A 12,589-nucleotide genomic window follows, 5' to 3' on the forward strand; every position below is an offset into this window, starting at 1 on the left:
AGATTCGGTGGAGGGATTTCATGGGCTGATTTTCTGGAAGTAGATCACCAGGCCCATCTTCCATAGCATGTCTGGTAGACTTAAACTATCATATGAACTGTTCAGTCAGCAGCTGAGCATGTTAAGCATTTATACCATTCAGGGACTCCTTTTCCGTATTCAAAAAACCAAACTCACTGCCATCGAGTCCATTCTGCCCTATAACAACAAGGTAGGACCAGGTAGAAGTGTCCCAGTGAGTTCCTGAGAGTGTAACTCTTTATGGGAGTAGAGAGTCTTATATTTATCCTGCAGAGCAGCTGAGGGTTTCAAACTGTTAACCTTGCAGTAACCACCACAACACCAGGGCTCCTTCAGAGCTGTTGGCATCCATCCTTTCCATTGTTCTGGCTGAAAACCTAAGTCTTCCTGGATTTATTCTTGCCTTCTCTCTTTCTCTTACAACCCACATCTAATCCAACAGGAATTTCCATTGTTTCTTTCTTCAACATCTATTGAAAATCTGATAACTTCTCACCACCTTTATTGCTACCATTCTGAGCCCAATAGCATCATCTCTAGCCTAGCTGACGGTTCAGCCTGCAACAAGAGGTCCCTGCTTCCATCTGGTCCCTCACAGTCTACTGTTTGTTGTCACGTGACTAGAGTTCCTGCTCCTGATCTGAGCACATTCCCTGCAGGTCTTTCCCTCTCTCCTATAACACTCCCCGGACTCTGTGATTCCCTTCTGCTCCTTGATTTAATCTCGAATTCTCCCTCCCTTCCTGTCTGAACACTCTTCCTTCAGAAAGCCACAAAGGTTATGGCCTCTCCCCTTTCAACACTTACTCAAATCTCACAGTGACGGGCCAGTTAGCATTACCCAGTTCAAATGTGCAACACTTTACCTTCCATTCTTCCCTTCATTATTCTCTAGCCCCCCAACTTTGCCCTACACTTTCTTCTTCTTTTTTTTCATAGCACATATCACCTTTTCTATAAAATCTACGTGTGTTTACTCTTTGTGTTATTACTTATTCCTCTCCGCCTCATCCCACTGGCAAGTCAGTATAATATTGCAATACGGTTATGCTATGTAGCCTAGGGATGTTGACCAAAGAAAAGTTCCGACCACATTTTTTAAGATTGGAATAATCTATTGGTTGGGTCCATATTCTTCACAAAGAATGTTGAAAGGACTATGGACTGCCTAAAGGACAAATAAATCTGTCTTGGAAGAAGTAAGATCAGAGTGCTTCTTAGAGACAAGGATGGGGAGACTTCATTTCACCTACTTTAGGCATGTTGCCCAGAGAAGCAAGTTCTTAGAGAAGGGCATCATGTTGGTAAAGAGGCAGGGCAGCGAAAAAGAAAACAACTTTCAACAAAATCCGTTGGCACAATGGCTGCAACAATGGGCTCAGACATAGCAACAATAGTGAGGATGACCCAGGATGGGGCAGTGTGTCATTCTATTGTACATAGACTCACGATGGGTTGAGATTGACTCAATGGCAACTAACAACAGCAGCATCCACGGAGTCATGAACAAGCCTCAGCCACAGGAGCAGCGAACAAGACTCTGAAGAAAGGAGAGAAGGTAAAAAGGGAGAGGGCAGGAACCCAAGAAGGAAGGGGCTTCTGAATGTCAGTCTAAGGTGAATATTGTTCCGGATGAAAGAGAACTTCATCGGAACAAAAAGGGAACATTTGGCATCATTCTTGGGACCCCCAAGCCCTACAGAAGAATGGCCTGACTTCATCTGTGTCCTTCTCAGACGTGATAAGACATCAAGACAACACAACTCTCTGAAACTATGTAAGAAGGAAGAACGCCTACTAATGATAGGCAACCATTTTTTCTTGAATTCTGGAATTCAACATCCTGCATAGGGAATTGAACTGTGGCCGTGCTGTGGAAGATTTGAAGGTGAATAAGAAGAAAGTGTCTGCTCTTTTGGACGATACGATGAAGTTGTTGTTGGTACCAGTCTTTGAATCAGCCTCCCATTCAGCGTGGGAGCCTCACACACAATAAAACAAAACTTTAGGCTTTCTGGACTGTAAAACTTTATAGAAACAGACAGTCTCGTCTTTCTCCAGAGGAATGACTGGTGCGTTTGAACCACCAACCTTTACATCAGCAACCCAATCCTTCACCCACTACACCATCAGAGTTCCTGCGCACTGGGCACAGTTGGCACACAAAAAAAGTTTAGCATGCATAATATGAATAAGACTACTGTACACATAGAACAATTTACATAGATAATTCTCTTGAAACCAAACATTTGTCCTATCCATAATACCTAATGCACTCACTCTATCAATGCTATTTTCAGATATTTATTTATTTTAATCATTTTATGGGGCTCATAGAGCTCTTATTCCAATCCTTCCATGCCATCCATTGTGTTAAGCACATTTATACATTGTTTGCCATCATCATTTTCAAAACATTTTCTTTCTACTTGAGCCCTTGGTATCAGCTCATCATTTTTCCCCTTCCTTCCCCAACCCTCCTACCCTCATGAACCCTTGATAATTTATAATTTTTTTCATCTCTGTGTCAGTCTGGATAGACTAGAGAAACAAATCCATGGACACACATATGTGTATAGTAAAGAGATTTATATACAAGAACAATTGAACATGGAGAAAACATCCCAGCCCAGTCCAGATCAAGTCCATAAGTCTGATATAAACCCATATGTCAGATACCAATCTATAAAGTCCTCTTCAAACTCATGAAACACATGTAATGAAGCCAAATGCAGGATCACAAGCCAGTGGGTAGAAAGTCTTTGGGTCCAGTGGTGTTGTAAGCATCTCAGCATTGGCAGGGGTCTCTCTGTGGCTTCTCCGGCTTCTGAGGTCTGGTTGCATCCATGCAGCTTGTCTTCTGCAATGCCTCCCAGGGAGGAGCAGAGAAAGACAGGTGTCTTCTGCCTCCAAGGAGGAAGTACCAGATTTCCCAGAATTCTCAGGAGAAGGCCATGCCCACACTGAAGTCTCATTGGCTATCTCCAGATTGACAGCCTAGACTCCACCCCTACACTCTTAATCCTTAAATTGACACCAGAGTAGGTGACTACCAAATGCCTTATACCCACCATTGTCTCCCTTCACCCACTTTTCTGTTGTTCAGCCCCCTGGGGGGCGTTATATGTCGATCATTATGCTCAATTCCCCTCTTCTCCCCCCACCTTTCCCTTGCCCCTGGTATCACTACTCTCGTGATCGGTCCTGAGGGGTTTATCTGTTTTGGATTCCCAGTGTTGCAAGCTCTTATCATATGTTGACATCAACACAAAGAGTTTTAAAACTGTGGTCCCTTTGGCCTACAACCATACAAGACACTAAAGCTGGAGGACACAGAATACCTCCCATCCACTTTACCTTATAAGGTAGAGCGGTAAATAGGAAGTAGCACAAAAGGTCTCTAGTTATTCTTTTGGCTTTAAGAAATCTCCATCACGAGTGTCAGCAGCTAGTTTTCTTTAAAGGTCTTGTCTAAGGGAAGGGATTATCAGTCATTTAGACTGTTGTCGTTTATACACAGCCATCTCAAGTTAGTCTATATGTTTGCTTGGACTAACATCAGAAACTCAAGCAAAACAAAGGCACAGCAGGTATGTAAACAACGAGGTCACAGGGTTAATGTTCGTCGCTAACATTAATGGCTTTCCTCTCCCATTCAAGACGCATGAAGAACAGTAGGATATGCTACCCCAAAGCGTGCAAGATAAACACGTCAGCTACCCAGAGTCAACACACATACACAAGCAAATAGCTTTCACTTTAATCCCATGAAGCCTCCCTAGGTCCAACCACTGAGGATGGCGGAGAAGTTGGTTCCATCCAACTTTTAAAAATCAGTCTATCATTTTCTGGATTACAAATCATCTCTCAGTGGACCTGTAAGAACGCATTAAAAGTCTACCCTGAAGCGCTATACCTCAAGTCCATTAATCATTAGGAATAGATCTTTTTACAAGTTTCTGCATCATACATGATTGGGAGGTCTTTAAAGATTACTAGTTTTTTAGAGAAGACAATGCATTTCTCCAGGTAAACTTTGGGCTTGTAAATCTGGCTTGCTCCTCTCCCACAAGCCTGGTATCCCTAAGGGCAAGGGTTCCTCTTCTAACCCAGGCAGCCCCTGGGGGATGGTGAGGGGGGGTGGGGTGGGTGTGATTGTGTGTGTGTGTGTGTGTGTGTGTGTAGCACCAGGAAAGGGCTCAGTCTTGTGTTGAACTTGAATAAAACAGGAGGCATGCAAAGGTCTAACCCCAACTTGTAACGATGATGCTTGTAACTCTCTTCCCTTGGTTTCTCTATTAAAATTTCTATCAAATTTCCTCATAGTCTTAGTATTTTAGTACTGATATAACCGTGATACTGCAAGTAAGTGACTTTAAGGAACAGAAATTTATTTTCCTCAAGTTTTACAGGCTAGAAGTCTTCATTCAGGGCACCGTGTCTGGGGGAGGACTCTCCCTCTGTTGACTCTGAGAGATCAGTCTTTCTCAGCTTCTTTAACCCCTTGGTTCCTTGGCGATCCCCACCCAGCATCTATCTTTTCCCATTTGTGCTTGCATCTCTCTGACAAAAATTACTCAATTATACCTCAGGGATGATTAGGCATAGGGCACACCCTACACTGACAATGACCTAATTAACATAACAACCCAACACATATCCTCAAGAGGGATCACAGACCTGACCCCCACCTAGAGAATAGGTCAAAAGAATGTTACGCAACAGGGCCACACACAAGGTCACGGTGATCTCATCTAAGTCCCAATGTGTTTCAGATACCATTAGCTCTAAGATGAAAGATAAGCTCAGCCATCCATGCTCAAATAGGATGTGTGCCAAGAAGGATGAGAGGAAGAGGGGGGCACAGGAAGAAGAACAAAAGTAAGAGTCACAGTTGGCAGTTAGATGCACAATCCTGCCGTAACAGTGATCGTTGCCCTAACATTTCGCCTTATGGCAGTGGTAAGGATTGAACTGCTCGCCACAAGGTCAGCAATTCAAACCCACCAGCTGCTCTCCATTGAAGAAAGATAAGGCTCAGACACTCTCTAGAGGGTCACTGGGTCTAAATCAACCCAGTGGCAGGGGCCTTGGTTTGGTTTATGAACAGATGCATGAATAGAGCACAGACTGAACGTGTGTAGCAGGAAACGTGGGCATATGCTAGGTTTGAGAGAGAGTATTTGTACGTGTGTAAAAGGTAACTTGAATGCAAATATAGTTGTGAAGATAGGTGGCATAGTGCGGCACATACAGGTATAAAGTGAAGGAAATGGGCCTCAAACATAACCAGATGCCTCAAGCAAATGTGCTGCTTGCCTGGGGGCTCAGAACCATGGTCCCGGGGTGGGGTGGGGGGGCACCGAGTTCAACTGATACAGCACAGTGCACAAAGACAATGGTCTACATTCTACTTTCCTGAGTGCTGGCTGGGGTCCTAACAGGTTGTGAGGGCCCAGCTAAGGTGCAGCTTTTGGCCTCTCCTGTCCAAAGAAGAGTGAAGAAAATTAAAGATGAATGGGACTCATTAGCCCTGTGGACAAATGGGTCATATAAACATCATCACCACAATCTTGAGACCAGGACTGTACGGTGCCTGGTTACCACTGCCAATTGCTCTCAAAGGGATCACGTTTGGAGGTCCTGGATAGAGTGGGAGAAAACTGTGAAACAAAATTCAAAATCATTAAAAAAGAAAGAAAGACCAGGCTTACTCGTTGGATGGGTGTAATCCCCAAGACGAGTCACTCGTTAGGTCTGGAAATGAACTTCCCACCATGGCTTCATTTCTAGACAATAGTAGACAGATCGATAAGGGCAGAACAACACCCGGGAGGTATGCACACCTTAGAATAATCAGCCATTCGGATCAAAAGAGCAGCAGGTACCCAGACGAGATTGAGAGGGGTTAGGCAAGAAGGAGGAATAAAGATAAGAATGCAGGGAGCAAGTGGGATACGTGGTGCTGCATTCAGTTTGAACTTGAACCAATGGGGTGAAGTAATGGCGTGCATGCACTACTGGATGGAAAGTCTCCTGCTCTGCAGACCTTCACCCAATTCCTCATAAAGAGGGGGAAGGAAATGGAGGGGGTAGCAGAGGACTTGTCAATTCTGACTAATAGCAACTTTATAAGACAAGGTAGACCGGTTTCGTAGAGTTTCTCAGGCTGTAAATCTTTACAGAAAGCAGAAAGCCTCATGTTTCTCCTGAGGAGTGGCAGGTAGGTTTGAACTGCTGACCATGCAGTTAGCAGCTCCATTTGTAACCAGCTATGCCATCACGACTCCTTCATGAAGCAGTAGCTGGAAAAAAAGAAATTTTCCAATTCTTAAATTCAAAAAAAAAAAAAAAAAGAGCATACTTACTGGTCAAGACTAGAGGAATTCCCCCAAGATAATTGTCCTCAGTCATCCTTCTATTGTGGGACTGAAACCACTCCTGAGACCCCTCTCAGTCAGGTAATAAGTTGGCCAATAAATTAAACCATGGTACCACCGAGGTGTGCCCACCTTAGCTGGCCACTCACAAGCTATTAAGAATCTAGCCAGGACTCACAAAAGCAGGATGTCTTTGTGGACTGTGCTGTATCAAACCCATCCCTCCAACAATCAACTCCACAAGACCAACTGGGCAAACATTGACCCAAAGGCCAAAGATAAGAAGGAGGGAAACAGCAAAGGGATGGAAGCAGGGACTCCAGGGTGGAAATGGGTACGTGGCAGAGAGTGTAACCAATGTCACGTATAAATTATTGTACGGAAAACAAACGCAGTGTTAACTTTTACCTAAAGTGCAATAAAATGTTTGTTTGTTGTTGTTTAAAAGGTGTTTGGAGAGGCCAGGCTCTGCAGGCCCCAAACCTTGGTGGCACACAGCAGGTAACTGCCCCAAGGAAGAGAGGGGTGGCGGTCTGCATCAGTAAAGACTGAAAGCCTGGGAAATCTGTAGAATAGTTCTCCGTTCTGTAAGGTCCCTGGGAATTGGAATCTGCTTGATGGCAGTGAGTTTGGATTTGGAGGTTCACCAGGGCTCAAGTTCTGGCGGTAAGTCGTTCCAGGCTGAGAATCTTCCCTCCCAGATAAATGCAGACCTTACCACGCAGCTGTGCAGATGCCCAAACCATTTATTTGGGCACCTGGCAGGTTTCTCCCTCTATAATTAAATGAGGCCAACGAGACAGCAGAGTCGTAGGAAATGCTTCTTGAGCTCCCTGCTTTTTCTTTTCTCGGCTCTCCTTCCCTCTGCTTGTGTTTTTGATGATGATGATGATGAAACAGTAGTGCAAATTTCTCTTGCCCCAGCAGGAGAGCTTGGGACATATCATAAAACTCCAAATACGCTGATTATCATGGTTGGGGCACCTCTACCAGCCACAGCATCTCCGCTGTGTCCGATTCCAACAACTTCTCCATTCTTGCCGAGCAGGGGAGCGACGCAGGCAAGCCCTTCCTGCGACACACAGAGGAGTCCTTCGCTCCACACTTCGACAACGCGGCCCCGAGAATATAGAGCTCTTCCTTTGCTGCTGGGTCGGTCTCTCACAGGAAATGTGCCCGTGAGGTCAAAGGGTGACTGGGAACCAGAGGCCATCCCCAAGCCCGTGGATGACACAGATGATCCTTTGCGTTTGTTTTGTTTTGTTCATGAACGAAGTTTTCACAGGGAAAATCCATTTTTCCGTTCAGCAATTCCTGCACATTTCTTTTCATCACATTGAGTGGAATGCCCACCAGGTATCATCGCCTACCTCACTTCCTCCCACCTCCGCGCTCCCTTCTTTCTTCATCCTCCTGACCTTGGTCCTTGGGCAAACGCTACCCTTCGGAGCTGGATTATTCTATCTCCCCAGTGGTACTGTTTCCCTTGTAAGCATGGTGTTGGACTGAAATCCCAGTACCAGTGCTGAGTTCATTTCCAGCCCTGAAAGGTGACTAGGGGCCATAGTCTCAGGCATTCTACCGATCTGCATCAGACGAGCACGCCTGCTCTGTTGTATGATTTTGAGCTCTGTTCCACATTTCCTCCCACTCTATCCAGGATCTTCGAAGATGGTCTCTTTGAGAGCAGTCTGTAGAGGCAGATGGACACCATCTAGTTTGGTTCTAATGGAGACTGAAGGGGGTGGGGTGGTGGTGGTAGTGGTGGTGTGGGTGTGGGTGTGGGTGTGGGTGTGGGTGTGGGTGGTGGTGGTGGTGCTGGTGCTAGTGGTGGTGTGGGTGGTGGTGTGGGTGGCGGTGGGGGTGTGGGTGTGGGTGCTGGTGCTAGTGGTGGTGTGGGTGGGGGTGGTGGTGTGGGTGTGGGTGTGGGTGTGGGTGGTGGTGGTGGTGCTGGTGCTGGTGCTAGTGGTGGTGTGGGTGGTGGTGTGGGTGGCAGTGGGGGTGTGGGTGTGGGTGCTGGTGCTAGTGGTGGTGCGGGTGGTGGTGTGGGTGGGGGTGGGGGTGTGGGTGGGGGTGCTGGTGCTGGTGGTGGTGTGGGTGGGGGTGTGGGTGGCGGTGGGGGTGTGGGTGTGGGTGCTGGTGCTAGTGGTGGTGTGGGTGGGGGTGTGGGTGGCGGTGGGGGTGTGGGTGGGGGTGCTGGTGCTGGTGGTGGTGGTGTGTGTTTGCTTCCTTAGTCCACTGAGCTCACTATTCTCATGCACCTTTCATTCCTCTTTGCTCTGAACAAAGAAAGACCAGTCCATCATTGCACCTTGGATGGCCAATTGAAGCTTTTAAGAAAACGATTACTACTCACCAAAGCAGGTTGTAGACCCAGGCATAGCGACACATTCCTTCAAGGTGTTTTCATAACATTTCATCCTGTATATTCTACTATATTCAGGAATATATTTGCAGCAAAGAAAAATACGTAGATAGAAAAATTCCCTTTAAAATCTATAGGAGATCCATTCTCCTTCCCACATCTCTTCTGCTCACATGTCTAGCTACATATTCATTCTCTGACTATTCTAACGGAAGGATTCTGTATCTAATAATACCTCCTTCCATTGCCTTGAACCCTTCAACTCCTCCCAATGTCTTCCTTGACCTTCACCATTATTCTGATTGCTGTTGTTGTGATTTTGCTGAGCTCTCTCTGAGGATATATTGCCTTCTCCTTTATTCAAGTGACTAGGTGACTCTAGCGAATAATTTACCATCGCTTTCCCTCCCATCCCTGGTAGCAATTAAAGAATATTTCTTTTTGTGTGGAAATCATTATAATAGTGGTCTTGTACAATAGTTCTTTTGTGATTGAAGGTGATGAGACAAAGATGTTTGATGCTTGGTCTAGAGTCCTACCACACTCCATGGGCCTTCTTTAGTTTATTATTTGCCTAGTCAGTCAAGCTACTGCCTCAAAATTATTTTCCACATTCATATGGTTTATATCCCCACCAGATCATCATTTCTCTGAGGATGGGAGATTTTATATAAAGAAAAGACAGTTTCCATTTGCATGGATCGCTATAAGTTTACTTACTCTTTGCAAGAAATATGAAAAATATCATTCAACAGGGTTGACATAAATTTGATTTTGTAATTTATGTAAAATTTTCAACTACAATGAAAGAAACCACCATCAGGATCTACCATGGGAGTGTAACTGATACCCTTACATCCCAAGCCATCTGGTCACCCACACCACTGCCTTGTCTCTCCCACTTTATTGTCTTCTGAAGACCTTCGAACTTCTCCTTTGGAACCTTTGATGTCACAACCACCCCCCTCCCCCCACCCATCCCCAGACACTTGACTCAATACTTTTTGTGACTCCCAGGACTAGGTAAAGGTGTTCCACACCCAGGTAGACAGATTCGTGGCAGCATGAGATTCCATCATCACCTCAGCAAATAGGTACCTAACTGGAAACCACAACATCGATTCATTTTACTACTGTGCTTGGAGTCTCTTTTGGAAGATGAAGTAAAATGCAATCAGCAATTTCAATCACTAGATTGAATCTTTGATTAAAGCTGTGTGTTAGTCTCGGTAGACTGGAGAAACAAATCCATAGGCACTCATATGTGTATAAGAAAGAGCTTTACATACAAGAACAGTTGAATAGTGAGAAAACATCCCAGCCTCGTCCAGATCAAGTCCATAAATTCAATATTAGCTCACATGTCTGATACCAATCTATAAATTCCTCTTCAGACTCACAAAACACAAGCTACGATGCCGAATGCAGAATGATCACAGGCCAGTGGGTGGAAAGTCCTGTGGATCCAGTGGCTCCAAGGCTCTGGTTGTCATCAGTCTGTCGCCCGGTGGCTTGTCAAAGAGAATGTCTCACAGGGACTGAGCGTGTGTCCCACCTCCAACAAGCTATTTATCTCTTTAGTCCCTCCAAATGAGGTCATCAGCTATGACCTGATTGACAGGTTAAACTCCACCCCTTAAGTCTTAGTATTCAAACTGACAACAGATTACATAACTACCACACTATGCTTTCTTCCAACGTCAGTATCTTAAGTTCTAGATTTCATTCAACATTACCTTTTTAAGGACTCCCTTTAATGTGCATGCCATATCCCTTCCCTTCTTTTACCAATTGTCTACAATAGCGCATTTGATTGACAAAATATTTTGTAACCCAAAACCATCTGCATTTGGAATTCAGTAGATACCTGTTGTTTTATTATTTTAAAAAAATTATTGTGAATTAGGTAAAGAGCAGATCAGTTTTACATTCAACAATTTATACATATTATATTTTATGTCACTAATGGCAATCCCCCTAATGTAATATCACTTATCCCACGTCCTCCTTGTGTTTTGCAATCTTACTCTTCCTTCTTCCTGACCTTTCCGAACTTCTTCGTTGAGAAAATGTTGCCCTTTTTTAGCATTCTAAGATGTGAGTGCTTCCTAAATAGATCTGCCTACTGTTTGGCTGAAAAGTAAGCCACAAGGTTGAGTTCACTTCCAGACCTGAATGGTGACTAGAGGCCCTAGTCTTTAGCTTTCCTTCTACCAGTCCCTAACCAAGAAATAAGCCTTTTCTTTTTTATGATTTTGAGTTTTGTTGCACATTTTTCTCCCACTATATCCACGACCTCTCGGTTAACTCTTTCCGAGCAGTGGATACTGCTAGCATCTAGTTCTTCTGGTCTCAAGATTGTAGAGACCGATGTTTGGATGGTCCATTAATCTATTGGACTAATGATTTCCCAAGTATCTTTAATTGTCTTCATTCTTCTTTCCTCTGGACAGGGAGATCGCAATGGTTATACTTTAACAGCAGTCTATGTGATGCCAATTGACCTTGATGCCCCCCAAGATCATGGTCTGCAGATCCCAGGCCCTGTGACCCATGCCTTCAAGGTGGTTGGTAATGTCTAAGAAGTTTTCACGATGCGCTATTGTTGTTAGGGACCATCGGGTTGGCTCTCTTAGCAACCCTAGGAACAGCAGAATGAATCACTGCCTCGTCCTGCATCATTCTCACAATTGTTCCTATGTCTGAGCCCATGGTTGTAGCCACTGTGTCAATCCATCTTGTCAAGGGCCTTCCTCTGTTTCACCGCCCTTCTGCTTGACAGAGCATGATGCCCTCCTCCAGAGACTGATCAATCCTGACGACATGTCCAAGGTACAGGAGAAAAAGAAATCTCACCATCCTTGCCTTGGAAGAGCATTTTGACTGTACTTCTTCCAAGACAGATTTGTTTGTTCTTTTGGCAGTCCATGGTCCTTTCAATATTCTGCACCAGCACCATCATAATTCCAAATGCATTGACTCTTCTTTGATCGTTCGTATTCAATGTCCAATGTTCACATGCTTATGAGGTGATTAAAAATACCACGGCTTAACCTAAGTGAAACTTAGTCTTCAAAGTAACAGCCTTGCTTTTCAATCTCTTGTGCAGCAGATATATCCAATGCAATGTGTCCTTTTATCTCTTTCCTGCTACTTCCATGAACACTGATCACAATGTTGCAAAATCCTTGACAACTTCAACCTTCTCTCCATTGATCATAATGGCACCTACTGGTCCAGTTGTGAGGAACTTAGTCTCTTTGACACTGAGGTCGAATATATACGGAAGGCTGCAGTCTTTGATCTTCATCAACAAGTGTTTCAAGGCCTCCTCCCTTTCAACAAGCAAAGTGTGTCATCTGCATATCACAGATTGTTAATAAGCCTTCCTCCCATCCTGAGGCCAAATTCTTCCTCATTAATCCAGATTCTCTGGTTATTTGCTCAGTATAGGGGTTGAAGGAGTATGGTGAAAGGACACAACCCTGATACGTACCTTTCCTGGTTGTGGTAGTTATATAATCTGGTGTCACTTTGAGAAGATTAAGAGTGAAGGGGTGGAGTTTAGCATGTCAATTAGGTCACAGCTCAATGACCTCATTTAGAGGACTAAGGAGATAAATAGCTCACTGGAGACAGGAGGCAGGCTGATTCCCTGGAAGACATTGCAGCTGACAAGACACATGGAGCTACACTAGTGTCCTGAGCAGGAGGAGCAACGTGGAGACCCCTACCAATGCTGAGATGCTTACAACGCCACTAGATCCACAAGACTTCCCACCCACTGGCCTGTGATCTTCTTGCGTTAGGCATCATTGCACCC

The sequence above is a fragment of the Tenrec ecaudatus genome, chromosome 5 (assembly GCF_050624435.1).
Source record: "Tenrec ecaudatus isolate mTenEca1 chromosome 5, mTenEca1.hap1, whole genome shotgun sequence".
Classification (NCBI taxonomy): domain Eukaryota; kingdom Metazoa; phylum Chordata; class Mammalia; order Afrosoricida; family Tenrecidae; genus Tenrec; species Tenrec ecaudatus.